Genomic DNA, 12,242 nt, shown 5'->3' on the forward strand with positions numbered 1-12,242 from the left:
GCGCAAAGTTTCCCTCCACATTTCCAAAATTTTGGCCTACCGCCAAAATATCTACCCCTGCCCCCTTCCCCACCCCCTTTTCTCCCCGACCACAATTCACATTGCCCCTCTTTCCTCCTTCCTTCCTTTCTTGTTAAGCTATAGCCGCTTCCTCACTCTCGCCGTCTCGCATCCTACCACCGGGGTCGCCATGGTCTTCTTTAAAGACATCTCCAGCGGTTCCTCCTCCGGCGACTACTCCTTCACCACCCGGGTATGCCTCTTTTCTCTCTCTTGGGCTATGACTTGGAATGAAGGATTTTTACCCGGAGGTTGATTTGAGTCGTTTCTTCCTCTTGTAGCTCCCTAAGACCATCAGTGGCAATGAATGGAGTGGGGTGGCTGAAGATCTATCTGCTCGTTGTCACCATCAATCTCCATGCGTGAAGCTAGTTACATTTGATTCTGTGGACAGTGGGGGGGGGAGTTTCTGGCATGTACAGAGAAGGTTAGACCCTCTTTCGTTGTTACAAATCATTTGTTAGATGTGATTCAGACACTGTCACGGTCCTAACCCTTCCATACCACACCTTCAACCAAACGCATCCTAAGATAGTGTCACAGTTTGTACCTAGTATCTTAAATTGTTGCCATCTCATCAGCGGTGCCATTAGAAAATTATTTGGCACCGCTTTAGCAGTTTGTGCAGCCAACTTTGGTCCACACATCCGAGCATCCAAGCAGTAAAATACTCCCTCCGTTTCTTTTTAGTCTGCATATAAGATTTGGTCAAAGTCAAACTTTGTTAACTTTGACTTAGTTTATAGAAAAAAATATCAAGATTCATAATATGAAATCAATATTATAAGATGCATCATGAAATTAATTTTCACACCATATATATTTAGTATTGTAGATGTCAATATTTTTTCTATAAAGTTGGTCAAACTTTACAAACTTTGGCTTTGACCAAATCTTATATGCAGACTAAAAAGAAACGAAGGGAGTACTAAATCTTTATGGCACGAAGGAACTGGGCATCGGAGCAACTACGTGCTCCGGAGTCCGGGTCCCTGATTTTTTTCCACTACATCGGCTTGCCAGTGCAGGGCACCGGTGCGAGATGTAGGAACAGTTGTCTTTACCCTAGTTTTGGCATAAATAGTGGACGACCTTAGTGCTATTAGTTCTATGTTACTAAATTTGTGCATGTACACACCTGTTAGTATCAACTCACTGTCATCCAAACACTGTCGCTATGTTGTTGCAGTTATATTTACCTTCCTCATAAAATGTTCAATTTGTTATTTATTGTACATGAGTAAGAACTTGTAGTGTCGTTGTAGTTAATTATAGCTTTTGATGTTCCAGAATTTGGTTGTTCTCTCAGTACCAATTATTTCATTTGCACATTGATCTTTTTGAGAAGATATGTCATAATTAACATGTTTCTTCAGTTTTTCAAAATAAGCATTGGTGATTTTCTATGTTGCTATAAACCAATTTCCCCTACAATTGCTACTGATCTAGTTTTAAATATTATAGGATGAACGGAAGTGTTCTTACTTGGAGTGGGTTGATCAAGAGTGGCCACAGTCTTTGAAGATGTGCCTAACGAAGCTCTGGAGCATGAATGAGGAAGAGAACACACGTAGGCTTAGAGAAAGTCTTGTCAATGCTGAAGCATATTCCAAGATGCGGGATAAAAAAGTTGAAGGTGGAGAATGAGCTCAGATTTTTAAATCAGACTTTGCTAAGATGGTGTTGGCGAAGGAGGAGGCACTTTCCCAGTTGGCCCATGCAAAACGGGTTCTTACTGAACTGAAAGTAGAGGTGGATAAGACGAGCCTGGATGATCTCGATTAGGGAAATGAATATATTGTTCTTATGAAGTTGAACTAGCTATATGTTGTACTGTGTTGTTTTCATGTAGCTACCGTACTGTGATGTTATAATATATTTATGTGCCTGATATGAAATTAGCAAACAACTGTTCAATATGAAATGCGAATTTGTGTAATACTTGAATTATTAATTGTAAACTAATAAACCTGCTAAATGTGTCATGGATCTTTGCAAACGGTTCTAGCAGTAAAAGCGCTTGCGATGGATAGCCCAATGCCACACAGTTTTCTTCATCAAATCGTGTGTGATATAGTTGATAAAAGTAAACAGTTAACCAAGGAAGACCGTGTGTGATAGTTACACCTTTCAGACACGAGCCTACACATAAAACTGTGTGGGATGTATGTCCGAATGGAAACGTTTCCCATGGATTGACTGTGTGGGATGTACATAAGAACGGAAATGTATTCCTTGGATTGACTGTGTGTGATATACATACGAACCAATTTTTTCTTCTGGGATTCACCGTGTGGGATGTACATACCTACGGAAATGATTTTCTCGGATTACCGTGTGGGATGTACATACCTACGAAAATGATTTTCTCGGAGTACCGTGTGGGATGTACATACCTACGAAAATGATTGGGTTTCGATGCCTCACCCGATCGCACACGGCCCCAGCCTGGGTCCCAGGAGGGACTATCCCCGACGATTCCTGGGTCGTGTGGGAAGGACACCCTGTCGCACACACTCACTTGGCGACGGTTCCAAATGTCACCGTGGAAAGGGGTTAAAAACCGTTTGTTTAGGACCGACGCGCACCAGTGAAGATATTTTGATAGTATGTATGTTGTGATTCCCTTAGTGGTTTCATGTGAATGTAGAATAAATGACACTTCACCATATTTGGGCATAAGGGAATGCATTGTGGAGTAGCAATTAGATAATGGGTAGCAAGAGTGACAGATGCTTAAACCCCAGTTTATGCGCTATTCCGTAAGGGACTGATTGGATCCAAAAGTTTAATGCTATGGTTAGAATTTATTCTTAATACTTTTCTCGTAGTTGAGGATGCTTGCGGGAGGGTTAATCATAAGTAGGAGGTTTTTTCAAGTAAGAACAACACCTAAGCACCAGTCCACCCACATATCAAATTATCAAAGTACCAAACACGAATCAAACCAAGATGGTGAAAGTGACTAGATGAAAATCCAGTGTACCCTCAAGAATGCTTTGTTTATCATAAGAGACCATTTTGGCCTGTCCTTTGCCTCAAAAGGATTGGGCTACCCTCAAGAATGCTTTGTTTATCTTGCTATCAAACTACTCTGTTACTTACAATTTCAACACTTGCAGACATTACCTTGCTGAAAACCACTTTTCATTTCCTTCTGCTCCTCGTTGGGTTCGACACTCTTACTTATCGAAAAGAGCTACAATTGATCCCCTATAATTGTGGGTCATCAAGGCTATTTTCTGGCGCCGTTGCCGTGGAGTGAAGCGCCTTTGGTAAGGAAACCATTATATAGTGTGCTGAAATTTATTGTCACTTGTTACTATGGAAAACAATCCTTTGAGGGGTTTGTTCGGGGTATCTTCACCTCGACTGGAACCACAATTAGCTACCCCTCAACCTACTACACCCACTGAAAATATTGAATATGAAATTCCTTCGGGTATGATAGAACAACTGCTAGCTAATCCTTATGTAGGAGACGGAACCGAACATCCTGATATGCACTTGATATATGTAAAACAAATTTGTGGATTTTTCAAGCTTGCAGGTTTACCCAGAGATGAAGTTATGAAGAAGGGTTTCCCTTTATCTTTGAAGGGAAAAGCATTGGCATGGTATAGGCTATGCAATGATATTGGATCCTGGAATTGGAATCGATTGAAATTGGAGTTCCATCAAAAAATTTATCCTATGCATCTAGTTCATCGTGATCAGAATTATATATATAATTTTTGGCCTCATGATGGAGAAAGTATCTCTCTAGCTTGGGGGAGGCTTAAGTCAATGTTATATTCTTGCCCCAATCATGAGCTCTCAAGAGAAATTATCATCCAGAATTTTATGCTTGGCTTTCTCGTAATGATCAAACCATGCTTGATACTTCCTGTGCTCGTTCTTTTATGAAGAAGACTATTGAATTCTAGTGGGATCTTTTGGAAAGAATTAAACACAATTCTAAAGATTGGGAACTCGACGAAGGTAAAGAGTCAGGTATTAAACTTAAGTATGATTGTGTTAAATCTTTTATGAATACCGATGCTTTTCAAAAATTTAGCACTAAATATGGACTTGACTCTCAGATAGTAGCCTCCTTTTGTGAATCATTTGCTACTCATGTTGATTTCACTAAAGAGAAAATATCAACCACCTATCAAAGAAGAAATTAGAGAACCGGTACCAGTTAAAGAAGAAAATATACTTTACAATGTTGATCCAGTTGTTCCTACTGCTTACATTGAGAAACCACATTTCCCTGTTAGGATAAAGCAACATGCTAGAGTTGAACCTATGGTCAACAAAAGTTACATTAGAACACCTAAACCCGATGAACAAATTAAAGTAGAACCTAGTATTGCTATGGTTAAGGATCTATTGTAAGAAAATGTAGATGCGCATGTTATTTACTTCTACGAAGAAGCTGCTAGAATTGCCAAACCTGATAAAAAGGATAAACATAGACCTGTTGTTGGCATGCCCATTGTCTCGGTTAAAATAGGAGATCACTGTTATCATGGTTTATGTGACATAGGTGCAAGTGTGAGTGCTATTCCTTATTCCTTATATCAAGAAATTATGAATAACATAACACCCGCAGAGATAGAAGACATATATGTTACTATTAAACTTGCTAATAGAGACACTATATCACCAATTGGGATTGTTAGAGATGTTGAAGTCTTGTGTGGGAAAAAATAAAATACCCTACTGATTTTCTTGTTCTTGGTTGCCCACAAGATCACTTTTGTCCCATTATCTTTGGTAGACATTTCTTGAACACCGTTAATGCTAGAATTGACTATGAGAAACACACTGTCGGTGTTTGTTTTGGTGATGAGTCTCATGAGTTTAATTTTTCCAAGATTAGTAGAAAGCTTCATGAAAAAGAATTGCCTAGTAAAGATGAATTAATTGGTCTTGATTCTATTGTTGTGCCTCCCACTGATCCACTAGAACAATAAGATTTTCTTTGAACAACGTCCTCTGCTTAAACACAATTTGCCTATTGAAACTCTAGGAGGTCCTCCTCCACCTAAAGGTGATCCTGTGTTTGAATTAAAACAATTGCCAGACACTTTGAAATATGCTTATCTTGATGAAAAGAAGATATATATCCTGTTATTATTAGTGCTAACCTTTCAGAACATAAAGAAGAAAGATTATTGAAAGTTCTAAGGAAGCACCGAGCTGCTATTGGATATACTCTTGATGATCTAAAGGGCATTAGTCCCACTCTATGTCAGCACAAGATTAATAAGGAACCTGATGCTAAACCCGTTGTTGATCACCAATGTCGGTTAAATATGAAGATGAAAGAAGTGGTAAGAACGGAAATATTAAAACTTCTGGAAGCAGGTATAATCTATCCCATAGCTGATAGTAGATGGGTAAGTCCTATCCATTGTGTCCCTAAGAAAGGAGGTATAACTGTTGTTCCTAATGATAAGAATGAACTTATTCCACAAAGAAATGTTACATGCTATAGAATGGTAATTGGTTGTAGAAAATTAAACAAAGAAACTAGAAAAGACCATTACCCTCTGCCTTTCATTGATCAAATGCTAGAAAGATTATCTAAGCACACACATTTTTTCTTCCTTGATGGATATTCTGGTTTTTCACAAATACCTGTTTCTCAACCTGATCAAGAAAAGACCACTTTTACTTGCCCCTTTGGAACTTATGCTTATAGACGTATGCCTTTTGGTTTATGCAATGCACCTGCTACATTTCAAAGATGTATGACTGCTATATTCTCTGACTTTTATGAAAAGATTGTTGAGGTTTTCATGGATGATTTCTTTGTTTATGGGAAGTCTTTTGACGATTGTTTAAGCAATCTTGACCGAGTTTTGCAGAGATGCGAACAAACAAATCTTGTCTTGAATTGGGAAAAGTGCAACTTTATTGTTAATGAAGGTATTGTCTTGGGCCATAAATTTTTTGAAAGAGGTATTGAAGTGGACAAAGCTAAGGTTGATGCAATTGAGAAAATGCCATATCACTAGTAAAAAAGGGTCAAACGTGAAGCACATTAGTGCCGGTTTGAATTTGAGCCGACACTAATGTGTCCATTAGTGTCGGTTCCAACGGCTAGGCGGGCGGACATCATTAGTACCGGTTCGTGGTGAACCTTTAGCACCGGTTCGTGCCACGAACCGGTACTAAAGTGAGTGGTGGCAGGATGTTGTCAGTCCGGGGCCCCTCCAGCACCTTTAGTACCGGGTCGTATCACGAACCGGTACTAAAGGTCGTCCTACATAGACCCTTCATCCACCCGAGCTCACTCTGTTCTTCCCCTTTCCCCTCTCCTCTCTGTTCTTTCCCTCTTCCTCTCAAGCTCATCACACATTTTTCCCAAAATTTGTCAAGATTTGAAGGCCCCCATCCATTCAAATGACCACAAGGTTAGCAACCTTGTCCTTTCATCTCTCATTGCTAGATTAGCTCGTGCAATGCTTTATATAGTGATTGATTTTTGAGTTTAGTAATTTGGGAGGAATTATATATATGTGCTAGTATTTGATTTATATGGAAATTGAGGTCAAAATAACACTTGTAGGTGTGGTTTACTTAGTGCCTTCTAAATCTCCGTCGTAACCACCGTCGATCGCCCGCACCGTCCCGTCGCCGGCACCACCTTGTGGTGAGCCTCTTGTTCATGAAGTTTTATATAAAAAATTGATGTTTGTGTGATTTGGATATATAGTTACTCGTATAATTATCTTACCCGTATGTTGTTTGTTATACATAGTGCCATGGTTTTGGTATCCGTCCCCGTCGGCCCTCGCCCTTGTTATGATTTGGATGTGGTATATTCTCTTTTAAAACTATTTGTTGCATTTCGTGTTTATGACAAATTATGCCCATCAAGATGACATAGATATTTGTATGTAGGAGGTAGTTGAACCGGAAATTCCAACTGACCCGATTGTCGAGAGGTCAAATTTAGTTGAAAGAGAAAATGAGGATTTGAAAGAAAAATTGAAAAGAATTGAGGGGGGAAAATATGGAATTGGAGTTGCATGTTGTCGATGTCGTCGATGATCACAAGATTAAGATGGAGAAAATGCGCTTGAAGATTAGAAAGATTAGAAAATATGCCATTCATAGTGAGGCTTGGTATCATTATGCTGTTGGATTAATTGTTACCTTAGTTGCAATCTTGATCGCATTTGTTGTTGCATTTAAATTCTTTAGCTAGAGAGTTATTTGTTTGTTGCATTTAAGTGTTGTATGATCTTTATATATGAACTTTATGTATTGTATTAATTTGGTGTTTTCGGTGCTGCGTATTGAAGATGAGCCGGCAATGGATGTACAATGACCGATGCTCTCCCGAGTTCATTAATGGCGTGCATACTTTTCTGCTTGCGGCTGAGGCAAACAAGTGGGCGGATGGTTTTATGCCTTGTCCATGTGCTGGCTGTAAGAATGGTCACAATTACTCTATGTCAAGAACCATTCACGTCCACCTGTTCGAGTCCGGTTTCATGCCCCACTATAATGTTTGGACCAAGCATGTAGAAAGAGGGGTTATGATGGAAGACAATGATGAAGAAGAGGACGACGACAGCTATCCTGGCCATGGGTTCCCTGAATACGATGATACAACAATGAGGGAAGAAGCTGAGCCGGCAATGCGGGAAGAAGCTGAAGAAGAGGCATCGGGTGAGCACGTTGATGATCTAGGTCGGGCCATTGCCGATGCAAAGAGAAACTGCGCAAGTGATTTGGAGAAGAATAAGTTGCAGCGCATGTTAGAGGATGACAAAAAATTGTTGTACCCGAATTGCGTAGGTGACAAGAAAAAGCTGGGCACCACACTGGAATTGCTACAATTGAAGGCAGAGAATGGTGTATCTGACAAGGGATTTGTGTTGGGGAACGTAGCAGAATATTAAATTTTCTACGCATAACCAAGATCAATCTATGGAGTCATCTAGCAATGAGGGAGAGGGGAGTGCATCTACATACCCTTGTAGATCGCGAGCGGAAGCGTTCAAGAGAACGGGGTTGATGGAGTCGTACTCGTCGTGATGCAAATCACCGATGACCAAGCGCCGAACGGACGGCACCTCCGCGTTCAACACACGTACGGTTGGGAAGACGTCTCCTCCTTCTTGATCCAGAAAGGGGAAGGAGAGGTTGATGGAGATCCAGCAGCACGACGGCGTGGTGGTGGAAGCAGCGGTGATCTCGGCAGGGCTTCGCCAAGCTCCAACGAGAGAGAGAGAGGTGTTACGTGGGGAGAGGGAGGCGCCAGAGACTTGGAGCGGCTGCCCTCCCTCCCGCCACTATATACAGGTCCCCTAGGGGGGGCACCGGCCCTAGGAGATGGGATCTCCAAGGGGGGGTGGCGGCCAAGGGGGGGGGAACTTGCCCCCCAAGCCAAGTGGGGCGCCCCCCACCCCTAGGGTTTCCAACCCTAGGCGCAGGGGGAGGCCCATGGGGGGCGCACCAGCCCACCAGGGGCTTGTTCCCCTCCCTCTTCAGCCCATGGGGCCCTCCGGGATAGGTGGCCCCACCCGGTGGACCCCCGGGACCCTTTCGGTGGTCCCGGTACAATACCGATTACCCCCGAAACCTTTCCGATGGCCGAAACTTGACTTCCTATATATAAATATTCACCTCCGGACCATTCCGGAACTCCTCGTGACGTCCGGGATCTCATCCAGGACTCCGAACAACTTTCGGGTTACCGCATACTAATATCTCTACAACCCTAGCATCACCGAACCTTAAGTGTGTAGACCCTACAGGTTCGGGAGACATGCAGACATGACCGAGACGACTCTCCGGTCAATAACCAACAGCGGGATCTGGATACCCATGTTGCTTCCACATGTTCCACGATGATCTCATCGGATGAACCATGATGTCAAGGATTCAATCAATCCCGTATTCAATTCCCTTTGTCAATCGGTACGTTACTTGCCCGAGATTCGATCGTCGGTATCCCAATACCTCGTTCAATCTCGTTACCGGCAAGTCACTTTACTCGTATCGTAATGCATGATCCCGTGACCAAACACTTGGTCACATTGAGCTCATTATGATGATGCATTACCGAGTGGGCCCAGAGATACCTCTCCGTCATACGGAGTGACAAATTCCAGTCTTGATCCGTGTCAACCCAACAGATACTTTCGGGGATACTTGTAGTATACCTTTATAGTCAGCCAGTTATGTTGTGACATTTGGTACACCCAAAGCACTCCTACGGCATCCGGGAGTTACACGATCTCATGGTCTAAGGAAGTGATACTTGACACTGGAAAAGCTCTAGCAAATGAACTACACGATCTTGTGCTATGCTTAGGATTGGGTCTTGTCCATCACATCATTCTCCTAATGATGTGACCCCGTTATCAATGACATCCAATGTCCATAGTCAGGAAACCGTGACTATCTATTGATCAACGAGCTAGTTAACTAGAGGCTTACTAGGGACATGTTATGGTCTATGTATTCACACATGTATTATGATTTTCGGATAACACAATTATAGCATGAACAATAGACAATTATCATGAACAAGGAAATATAATAATAATCATTTTATTATTGCCTCTAGGGCATATTTCCAACAGTCTCCCACTTGCACTAGAGTCAATAATCTAGTTACATTGTGATGAATCGAACACCCATAGAGTTCTGGTGTTGATCATGTTTTGCTCGAGGAAGAGGTTTAGTCAACGGATCTGCGACATTCAGGTCCGTATGCACTTTGCAAATATCTATGTCTCCATTTTGAACATTTTCACGAATGGAGTTGAAGCAACGCTTGATATGCCTGGTCTTCCTATGAAAACTAGGCTCCTTTTCAAGGGCAATAGCTCCAGTGTTGTCACAGAAGAGAGTCATTGGGCCCGACGCATTGGGAATAACTCCTAGGTCGGCAATGAGCTCCTTCACCCAGATTGCTTCTTGTGCTGCCTCCGAGGCTGCCATGTACTCCGCTTCACATGTAGATCCCACCACGACACTTTGCTTGCAACTGCACCAGCTAATTGCCCCACCATTCAAAATATACACGTATCCGGTTTGCGACTTAGAGTCATCTAGATCTGTGTCGAAGCTAGCATCAACGTAACCCTTTAAGACGAGCTCTTCGTCACCTCCATACACGAGAAACATATCCTTAGTCCTTTTCAAATACTTCAGGATATTATTGACCGCTGTCTAGTGTTCCATGCCGGGATTACTTTGGTACCTTCCTACCAAACTTATGGCAAGTTTTACATCAGGTCTGGTACACAGCATGGCATACATGATAGACCCTATGGCCGAGGAATAGGGGATGACACTCATCTTTTCTCTGTCTTCTGCCGTGGTCGGGCATTGAGTTGTGCTCAATCTCACACCTTGCAATACAGGCAAGAACCCCTTCTTGGACTGATCCATATTGAACTTCTTCAATATCTTGTCAAGGTATGTACTTTGTGAAAGACCAATGAGGCGTCTCGATCTATCTCTATAGATCTTGATGCCTAATATATAAGCAGCTTCTCCAAGGTCCTTCATTGAAAAACACTTGTTCAAGTAGGCCTTTATGCTTTCCAAGAATTCTATATCATTTCCCATCAATAGTATGTCATCCACATACAATATGAGAAATGCTACGGAGCTCCCACTCACTTTCTTGTAAATGCAGGCTTCTCCATAAGTCTGCGTAAACCCAAACGCTTTGATCATCTCATCAAAACGAATGTTCCAACTCCGAGATGCTTGCACCAGCCCATAGATTGAGCGTTGGAGCTTGCACACCTTGTCAGCATTCTTAGGATCGACAAAACCTTCCGGCTGCATCATATACAATTCTTCCTTAAGGAAACCATTAAGGAATGTCGTTTTGACGTCCATTTGCCATATCTCATAATCATATAATGCAGCAATTGTTAACATGATTCGGACGGACTTCAGCTTCGCTACGGGTGAGAAAGTCTCATCGTAGTCACCCCCTTGAACTTGTCGATAACCCTTAGCGACAAGCCGAGCTTTATAGATGGTCACATTACCATCTGCGTCTGTCTTCTTCTTAAAGATCCATTTATTTTCTATGGCTCACCGATCAACGGGCAAGTCAGTCAAAGTCCATACTTCGTTTTCATACATGGATCCTATCTCAGATTTCATGGCTTCCAGCCATTTGTTGGAATCTGGGCCCGCCATCGCTTCTTCATAGTTCGAAGGTTCACCATTGTCCAACAACATGATTTCCAGGACAGGGTTGCCGTACCACTCTGGTGCGGAACGCGTCCTTGTGGACCTTCGAAGTTCAGTAGCAAATTGATCTGAAGTTTCATGATCATCATCATTAACTTCCTCTCGAGTCGGTGCCGGCACCTCAGGAACATTTTCTTGAGCTGCGCCACTCTCCGGTTCAAGAGGCAATACTTCATCAAGTTCTACCTTCCTCCCACTTGCTTCTTTTGAGAGAAACTCTTTCTCTAGAAAGGATCCATCCTTGGCAACAAAGGTCTTGCCTTCGGATCTAAGATAGAAGGTATACCCAATAGTTTCTTTAGGGTATCCTATGAAGACGCATTTTTCCGATTTGGGTTCGAGCTTTTCAGGTTGAAGTTTCTTGACATAAGCATCGCATCCCCAAACTTTCAAAAATGACAGCTTAGGTTTCTTGCCAAACCACAATTCATATGGTGTCATCTCAACGGATTTCGATGGAGCCCTATTTAAAGTGAATGCGGCAGTCTCTATAGCATAACCCCAAAATGATAGCGGTAGATCGGTAAGAGACATCATAGATCGTACCGTATCCAATAGGGTGCGATTACGACGTTCGGACACACCATTACGCTGTGGTGTTCCAGGCGGCGTGAGTTGTGAAACTATTCCACATTTCCTTAAGTGCGTGCCAAATTCGTGACTCAAATATTCTCCCCCACGATCTGATCGTAAGAACTTGATTTTCCTGTCACGTTGATTCTCAACCTCACTCTGAAATTCCTTGAACTTTTCAAAGGTCTCAGACTTGTGTTTCATTATGTAGACATACCCATATCTACTTAAGTCATCAGTGAGGGTGAGGACATAACGATAGCCACCGCGAGCCTCAACGCTCATTGGACCGCACACATCAGTATGTATGATTTCCAATAAGTTGGTTGCTCGCTCCATTGTTCCGGAGAATGGAGTCTTGGTCATTTTACCCATGAGGC

The sequence above is a fragment of the Triticum urartu genome, chromosome 3, assembly GCF_003073215.2.
Source record: "Triticum urartu cultivar G1812 chromosome 3, Tu2.1, whole genome shotgun sequence".
NCBI classification, from domain to species: domain Eukaryota; kingdom Viridiplantae; phylum Streptophyta; class Magnoliopsida; order Poales; family Poaceae; genus Triticum; species Triticum urartu.